Source organism: Schistocerca serialis, chromosome 4, assembly GCF_023864345.2.
Source record: "Schistocerca serialis cubense isolate TAMUIC-IGC-003099 chromosome 4, iqSchSeri2.2, whole genome shotgun sequence".
NCBI lineage: Eukaryota > Metazoa > Arthropoda > Insecta > Orthoptera > Acrididae > Schistocerca > Schistocerca serialis.
Genome location: NC_064641.1, coordinates 547044276 through 547053680, shown reverse-complemented (window position 1 = coordinate 547053680; position 9405 = coordinate 547044276).

Sequence of the window (9405 nt, the reverse complement as noted above, 5' to 3'; positions counted from 1 at the left end):
TTTTCAGAGTGTAATGTATCATTAGATTTTTTGAGGACAGTATTGCCAGTTGCTCAGGATCTGTGTACTGGACTTCTCCCTGAGAATGAAGTATAGGGATCAGTATAATGAAAACGAGATATGGAACAAGTAAGTAAACTGCTTATTATTTCAAAGCGTTCGCCACAGGTGTTAATAGATTTATCGATATTGAGACAGGCGGTAATTGCCTCATGGATAAACGTTTGCTGTTGTCTACGGAACCATTACCGTGCTCAGGAGTGTGCCTCATCCTCCGAGGCAAATAGAGGGCCAAGAATGTCTTTCTTCAGGGCTCCTAATACATTGAAATCGCGTGGGGACAGAACGGGGCTTTGTGAAAGATGTGTAAGAGCTCCCGGCAAAATTTCTGCTGCGAATTGGAAACAATTTTGGGAACAGGGAGTATGGAATCAAAGTGTTCAAAAAGGAACGCCATGCGGGACATCAACGGCCCCAAAGAAACTCGTGCGCTGAGGACCGACATACTGTTCGCTCGGCCGTGCAGCATCGGGCAGCCATATTACATAAATCCAGCCATTAAATGGATTTCAAATAGTGAAAAGTAAAGCAACCAGTGCCCAATTATGTTTTAATATCTAGATTTCGGTCACTGTGTGGCCATCGTCAGTGCAGTAAATATAAATTAAAACCTTAAAAGCACTTGTATATGAATATATACCTGACTGGACTACTCATATCAGATTAAGTACTCAACACTCAGTCTCTGATACAAATAGTGCATGTGCGTATACAAGTCGTTTTAATGTTTTAACTTATACTTAGTAAGTATAAACTGAAAGCACTGAAAATGGCCACACGGTGACCGAAATCTAGATATACAATAAACATCGTTTTGGAGTAATTGCTGTACCTATTACTGCTTGAAGTGCAAACACTCGTCGGTACAGCTGTATCTCTACGGAAACAAATCAGATTATATGGACTTGTTGCATGAAGACCAATGGCCGACGTATGGAGCACCACGATCTGTCAGCAAAGCGACAGTTTCTGAGCTCCAGAGAGAAGCCCATCGAGATCGGCGTGTGCGACACTGGACACGTGAGTGACACCACGTCGTCTTCCACGTTTTGCACCACGACGGGTTTATTCATCGGTCAGTTTCTGAGTAGAACAAACACTGACAGACTACATTCGCAGTCGTCGCAAAAGCCCACGTCATAATGTAATGGGGTGGCATTGTGTAACATGATTACCTCTGCTTCTTGTACAACTACCATTACTTTTCTGGGGTACAAGTGTTAGGGGTTATTGAAAATGGGAAATGTTTCTTGGAAGTGTATGTGATACAGTGCCTTATCGGCTTACTGGTTGCACATGACAATCAAATGCTTTGTAAAATCTTCTGGAGTCATTTTGAGTGTCCTGTCAGATAACAATTTTCATCTGAGGAAATGGCCTGTCAACATGTTCTGAGGTATTGGAGCAAATCTATGATACTGAGGTTTTGTGGGCTCCATTTCTACTACAATAGTATTGTCACCTGGTAGAATTTCTGAGGTGTTTCTTAGTCTATCAAGATCAAGGTACTTCGAATACTCCATTTTACATGCATCCCTAACTAATGGGCGTCATTTCCCTGGTACACTCTCAGATCTTTGTCCAGCACCGTCCACAATTTTCACAGACTTCTTCATAGGCTGCCCTGATACTTAAAACAAGCTAGAACACTTGTGGCAGGAAACCGAATGCGGCCGCAATGAAAGTTAAGTAGATTGTCACTTCCGAAATTTCGAGAAGTTTCGTTGCTGGCACAATTGATGATGCTTCATACTCCAGCGCTGTGACCACGATATACCCGGGAAATTTGAAACGTAGTAAATTGCTGGTGAAATCCATGTCCCCCATCTCTTTATGATAGTTTTAGGATCCAGAGGTATATAGCGCAATATTTTTAAACGTGTGAATCCTTGACAGGGCTACCAGAAAGGTCTTGAGACTGGAAATCAATTTCTCGATATCCGAAAACAAACTTCGTATCTCTTCTCACATCCTGTGGAAACCATCTGCTACGCAGGCCGTATAGAGGATGTTTGGAAACACTGTTAATGTTGTCTTAGGCTTTTAGATGAATGGTGCAGCGTCTGAGATGAAAAATAATACATTGCCATATTGAATGAAGGGTAATGAATTGGTAAAGAACTGTGTGATAGTTGAACTGTTAATTTTTCTAGACAGTCTGCTGGAAGCAGGAATACTTTTATTGATTCGCCTTCTGAACATCCTGATGGTCCAACAACGACATTAAGATCAGTTGGAATATCATTTTAAATCGAGCGCTTTTTGTTTCTCGCTTCATCTTTAATGAGTTTCGTTACTTCATCGCTGCCTCACTGGCCATAGTTCCGTCAGTAGCCTTCTCCCAAACCACTCTTAGCGCAGGACTCTGTAATTTCCACAAAGGGATTCCGCATCAATAAAGGCTTTGCATAAGTCGATTGCAAATTGTAATTTTGAGTCTATGATGCAACTGCCAATGAAAGCAAAGATATATTCTTCCCATTAGCGTTGGAAAGTGAATTTTTGTGTTGAATTGTATTGATATGCTGAAAAATCGCATGACTCTTTTCCTAATTCACAGACTGCTGACATACTTTGCAGAGAAGTATTTTACCATCCGAAGGGAAAGCGTCGGGTTCGAGAATATTATTGTAACTTTGCAGTTTACTGCGTAAAAGATCAACAAATTTCGGTATGCTGCCAGCTGTCTTTCTCCGCCTCCGTAGGTGAGTGACTGGGGCTGCTGACTTCAATGTGAGGGACCTGTATTCGATTCCCGGTACTGCCAGGAGTGTTGGCCTCATGAAGGTGCTGGTATTGGGTACACTCAGCCTCGTGAGGCCAACAGTGGAACTACTTGACCGTTTGGCAGTGGTTTCAAGGACAAGAAGCGCGACAACGACCGGGATAGCGGTGTGCTGATCACATGTCCCTCCAAAACGAAATCGATTAGGCCATTGGCAGAGTATGACGCGAAGGTCTGTTGGGTCCGATTTGCCCGTTAATTCAGAAGGCGGAACAACAAAAAGTAGCTACGTTGTAGAACAACATCGCAATGAGAGCTGAAAGAAAGACAGTCTTAGAACAATAATAAGGCCATGTGACCTGTCAAGAGCCGTTGTTATGATTACAAAAATATAATTCAAACCTTAATCGACAAGAGAGTACCAGTGGGTTTAGTTAAAATCGTAGAAGATATGTAAGACAAGAATTAAAAGTATAAAGAACGAATCAAGGAAGTGATCACGTGACAAAACAGTAAGGGTAGACGGATGCCTGCAAAATGTTCTATGCAGAAACAAACATGTGCATGAAACAATATTATGTTCTGTTTTGACATATGCAGCAGATGGTAGAGCGGAAACGTAAGAGATGATACAAAAGCTGACGGCAATGGAAACGAAGGTACTAAGATACAGCCAAGAAGTAGCCATGTGGGACAAAAGGACAAGTGTGAACAGTACGTAATACAAAATGTGCAGAATAAAAATGGATTAAGAGATGAAAAAGAAATTTTTGGGATCATGTTGGAAGGGTGGACCCTTCAAGGATAGCTAAAATTGGTAAACACGAACGAATACAAGGAAAACGGTTTTCCGCAAGACTGTCCAAGAGACGGAACAGCCGCTGGCCTAGTTCATCCACGGACTGTGGCACACAAACAGGGACAATCGTAGTCAGCAGAAGAAGAGGACGTTTTAACTCCAGCACTCATTGTTGTTTTTGTAACAGGTATGATACCGTAGGAATCCAAGAAGAAATAAGCCCTAATTGAAACACTTATATACTGTTACCTCTTTTTGCAGTGACATTCATTTGACGTTAATAGTTATTTTAATTATAAAAGAGCAAATAATAATGAAAAAGGTAAGAAAAGGAATTTCTTTCGGAAGTTAGGCGCGTATGCAGGGCATTACAAAAAGGTACGGCCAAACTTTCAGGAAATATTCCTCGCATACAAAGAATGAAAATATGTTATGTGGACATGTGTCCGGAAACGCTTACTTTCCATGTTAGAGCTCATTTTATTACTTCTCTTCAAATCACATTAATCATGGAATGGAAGCACACAGCAACAGAACGTACCAGCGTGACTTCAACACTTTGTTACAGGAAATGTTCAAAATGTCCTCCGTTAGCGAGGAGACATGCATCCACCCTCCGTCGCATGGAATCGCTGATACGCTGATGAAGCCCTGGAGAATGGCGTATTATATCACAGCCGTCCACAATACGAGCACAAAGAGACTCTACATTTGGTACCGGGGTTGCGTAGGCAAGAGCTTTCAAATGCCCCCATAAATGAATGTCAAGAGGGTTGAGGTCAGGAGAACGTGGAGGCTGTGTAATTGGTCCGCCTCTATCAATCCATCGGTCACCGATTCTGTTGTTGAGAAGTGTACGAACACTTCGACTGAAATGTGCAGGAGCTCCATCGTACATGAACCACATGTTGTGTCGTACTTGAAAGGCACATGTGCTAGCAACACAGGTAAAGTATCCCGTATGAAATTGTCATAACGTGCTCCATTGAGCGTAGGTGGAAGAACATGGGGCCCAATCAAGACTTCACCAACAATGCCTGCCCAAACGTTCACAGAAAATCTGTGTTGATGACGTGATTGCACAATTGCGTGCGGATTCTCGTCAGCCCACACATGTTGATAGTGAAAATTTACAATTTGATCACGTTGGAATGAAGCCTCATCCGTAATGAGAACATTTGCACTGAAATGAGGATTGACACATTGTTGGATGAACCATTCGGAGAAGTGTACCCGTGGAGGCCAATCAGCTGCTGATAGTGCCTGCACACGCTGTACATGGTACGGAAACAACTGGTTCTCCCGTAGCACTCTCCATACTATGACGTGGTGAACGTAACCTTGTACAGCAGCAACTTCTCTGACGCTGACATTAGGGTTATCGTCAACTGCACGAAGAATTGCCTCGTCCATTGCAGGGGTCCTCGTCGTTCTAGGTCTTCCCCAGTCGCGAGTCATAGGCTGAAATGTTCCGTGCTCCCTAAGACGCCGATCAATTGCTTTGAACGTCTTCCTGTCGGGACACCTTCGTTCTGGAAATCTGTCTCGATAAAAACGTACCGCGCCACGGCTATTGCCCCGTGCTAATCCGTACATCAAATGGGCATCTCCCAACTCCGCATTTGTAAACATTGCACTGACTGCAAAACCACGTCCGTGATGAACACTAACCTGTTGATGCTACGTGCTGATGTGCTTGATGATAGTACTGTAGAGCAATGAGTCGCATGTCAACATAAGCACCGAAGTGAACATTACCTTCTTTCAATTGGGCCAACTGGCGGTGAATCGAGGAAGTACAGTACATACTGACGAAACTACAATGAGCTCTAGCATGGAAATTAAGCGTTTCCGGACACATGTCGACATAACATCTTTTCTTTATTTGTGTGTGAGGAATGTTTCCTGAAAGTTTGGCCGTACCTTTTTGTAACACCCTGTATATAAAAAAAAGCAACATAAAATTGCAGAAAAATGAAAATCGTGCAGATCCACGTTGAAATTCAAGCTATTCTGCCAATTTAAAGTCTCTGGTTATCAGATACCAAGTAAGGTAGATGAACTGCTTAGCACCGCACTCCTGATCACTCTGCTTGTGGAGTTCCAGCTGTCCCAGACGACTCGCTCGCCTCGCACGACAACCGCTGTTGTGTGTTCCGATTCAGTGAGAGGGTAGGAAGTGGCGGGGAAGAGCGGGAGGCAAGGAAGGATATCCAGCAGCACGCAGCAACCGTAGCGTGCGCAGCCTGCGGGACAGTCGCCGACCATTTGCGACGACGTCAGCACGGGGAATCCTGGCGGGCCTTCCCCAGTGACGGGCGGGGTGTGGCGGCTGCGGCGCGCCATCTATTATTCAACGGAGCGGAGGGCCGGGCTCCTATTGTGGGAGGCTGCACGTCGTTCCGCCGAGGACTCGCTCCTGGGGCGACGGCGGAGGAGGCGGGGGCGGGTTGGGCACGAGGGCGGTGGCGGAAGTCTGTGGCGGCAGTCTTCGCGGGGTGCGTAACCACTGGCTGGGCACGCTAGCCCGCGACCAGCGCCTTCCATTTAACTCACTACCGCTCCCAGTACCATCTCTGTATCACTAGCAGTGAGGTATTTTGCCACGCAAGTTGTATTAGTCCCCTGACTGGTTTGATGTTTTATGTTGCCAGCCACGAATTTCTGTCCTGTGCCAACCTTTTCAACTCTTACAATCTACATCCTCAATAGTTTCCTGGATATATCCAAATCTCTGTGTTGCTCTAAAGGGTTTAACCTCTACAGCTCCCTCTACTACCATAGAAGTTACGCCATCATAACTTAACAAATGTCCTACCACCTTGCTCCTTTTTCTTGTCAGTGCTATCCATATATTCCTCGCCGATTCTGCAGAGAAACTCCCGTTCCTTACCTTATGAGCCAACCTAATTTTCAAAATTCCTCTCTAACACCATATATGAAATGCTTCTTCACTCTTCTTTTCCGGTTCTCACACAGTCTTTGTCCCACTATCATACAACGTTGTGCTCCAAACGCAGATACTCAGAAATTTCTTCCTCAAATTAAGACCTATCTTTGATACTAGCAGACTTCTCTTCGCCAGGAATGTCTCTTTAGCCAGAGCTAGTCCGCTTTTTATGTCCTCCTTGTTCCATTCGTCATGGATTATTTTGCTGCCCAGGTAGCAGAATTCCTTCACCTAATTCGTGATCACCAGTCCTAATGTTAAGTTTGTCGCTTCCTCATTTCTAATACTGCTCATTACTCTCGGCTCTCTTCGACTTACTCTCACTCCGTAATCTGTTCATTCAATTAAATCTGTTCATTCCATTAAACAGATCTCATAATACTCCTTGGCATTCACCTTCGCTTTCACTATACAATAGATAATCTGTAGCGTTATGTACGTCACTATACGCCTGGGTAGCAGAGCATCATGACGTGACGCTTCTGGGGTTCAGGGAACGAGCTTTGCCTGGATGGAACCTGCCTGGTGGATAAATGACGAGGGCTGGTGACCACCCCAGTGTTGATGTAGCCGTTAGGCGGTTTCCGTTATCCAGCTAGGTAAATACACGGGTGATACTTCTTGCCTCAGATACACGCTACTCACACACTTGGAAAATGTTCTCGCACTCGAATATGAGTTTCACTCTAGACACAAACCAAAGAGGCACTCAAATTCCGTCCAGAGGAAGGAGGAGAGAGGTATTGGAGGCGTCAGGAATATTAGCCGGCCACCAGCTGCCACTGGAATCCGAAACCGTAGAGAAACTGGAAAGTGCAATGATATTTCTAAAAATTGTGTTATCGACTTGGAATCTGGCAGAAGATTTTCTTATGTTTCAATAGGTGGCAGCCACTGTTTGCATCAGAGTGAAGAAAGCTGTCTAAGTGCATAGGCTCCCTGCCTATCGGGAGTTGTGTATCGATGTTACGAATTCACTTTTTAACTTCCCGACCGTGGACCCGTAAAAAATCGGGAACCTGAACCAGCTGCAGTGCCAACTGAAAGGGCCAAAAACTAACTCCCGATGATGTACAAGGAGTATTATTCATTGTGGTTCCCGCAGAAATGTTCTCGTCTAACTGCATAGAGGTTCAGCTTAAGAAAATCGTGTGTGCTCACAACTGATAAAAGTCTAACATACTTGGAGGTTCTAGTAATGCCACTGAATAACTATTGCACCCCAAAATCACGTAAGTAATGTCTCTTAGAATAACGCTGTGCTGTCTATGTTGTTTCAATCAATGTTCAGTTAGAGAAAGATATCAATTTAGTAAACGCAATACTATAAACCACAAAGTCACATTTGCTGTAACTAAATAAAATTATTTTGTCCACAAATAATTAAAGATATTTTAGCTCTTGAGTGCCTATTTAACTTTAAGTACCATCCCAATTACATCAGTTTTATCAGTTTCGGCGTTGCTCAGGAACTGTGTTATGAGACTCTTTCACGGTCGGGACTTCGTCCTGCCGTCACTGCTCACCCATCTCGTTACCAGGAGCCGTCAGCTCCTATGGCCCTTCACGTCACTGTGAAGCTCACTCTAATACTCCACTTCTATAACATATTTATTCCAACCAATAATGCAAGTAAAACCTCTCTCTTGTAGCACACTTGTCCGATGTGCAATGATGATGGACAATAACCTTCTACACTTATAAATATTAATGAGGATCAAAATGAATACTGAGCTTCGTAACCCTTTTATCGACAGGGAGCAGCGAACTGTAATACGATTTTTAAGTCTTATAGCAGTCGGCGCAACACTGGGTGACTTACGGCCGATGATGAGGATGAAATGATTATGACAACACAGCATCCAGTCCACGAGCGGAGAAAACCTCCGTCCCCGGCCGGTAATCGAACCCGGCCCAGTGCATGTGAGGCAAGCACGTTACCACCCAGCTAATCAGGCGGACAGTGACGCAGTAGAAACAAGTAAAAATGCATCACAGGATCAAAGTACAGTACGGTTACTGGTGTGTGGCTCTGCAGAAAGAGTGCGAGTTTCACAGGAAGTTCAGAACAGTCGTTACTTCTGTGGAGGACGCTCCACATTTCCCAGCACAGTACAGAGTGACGAATTACTGAAAGAAATTGGACATATTACTGTAAAAGAAGAAGTTTCCATTTTGTATATTAGTGTCTATTAATCACACAGTGTTTTCCCACAAGCTTTGTGAATCAATAAGTTGTGTGCAATTTGGTTGCCATGTTAGTCTATTGCTGAACTGAGAGTTTCTCATGGCGACACCAGAAGATAACTTCGCGACGTTTCCAGTTCGAAGGAATGGATTTCTGGCCAGAATCGTTACAGGACATGAAACCTAGATGACTTTAATGTTTTCGGACGGCTCAAAGATTAGGCGGTAGAAAAACATTACAGAAGCGATAAAGAGGGAAAAAACAGGGGTGCACGATTATCTATGTTCTGAATCTCAAGAGGTATTCATGCCTTTTTGCAGCTGTTGGATGTTTATATTACATATGATACTACACCGTCAGAAAATGACAGTCCACATCTGTAATAGGCCCATCTGTAAAACTTCCATACTACTTCATTTGCTTAATAAGTGATAAAGACTTTTATTTGAATCACCCTCGTAGCAGCAATATTCCATCAGCGCTATATTCTTCTACTATATATATGCTGAAGACATTCGGTTCTATTTAAGAGCTATACCAAAGAACATGGCTGCTCTTATATCTACATCATCTACGTCTACATGATGCAATGCAGTTTACACTTAACGTTTTGGTAGAGTGTTCATAACCATTTTCAGACTATACCATCTCGTCCCCGAAAATCATATGTAAAAAATGAACAT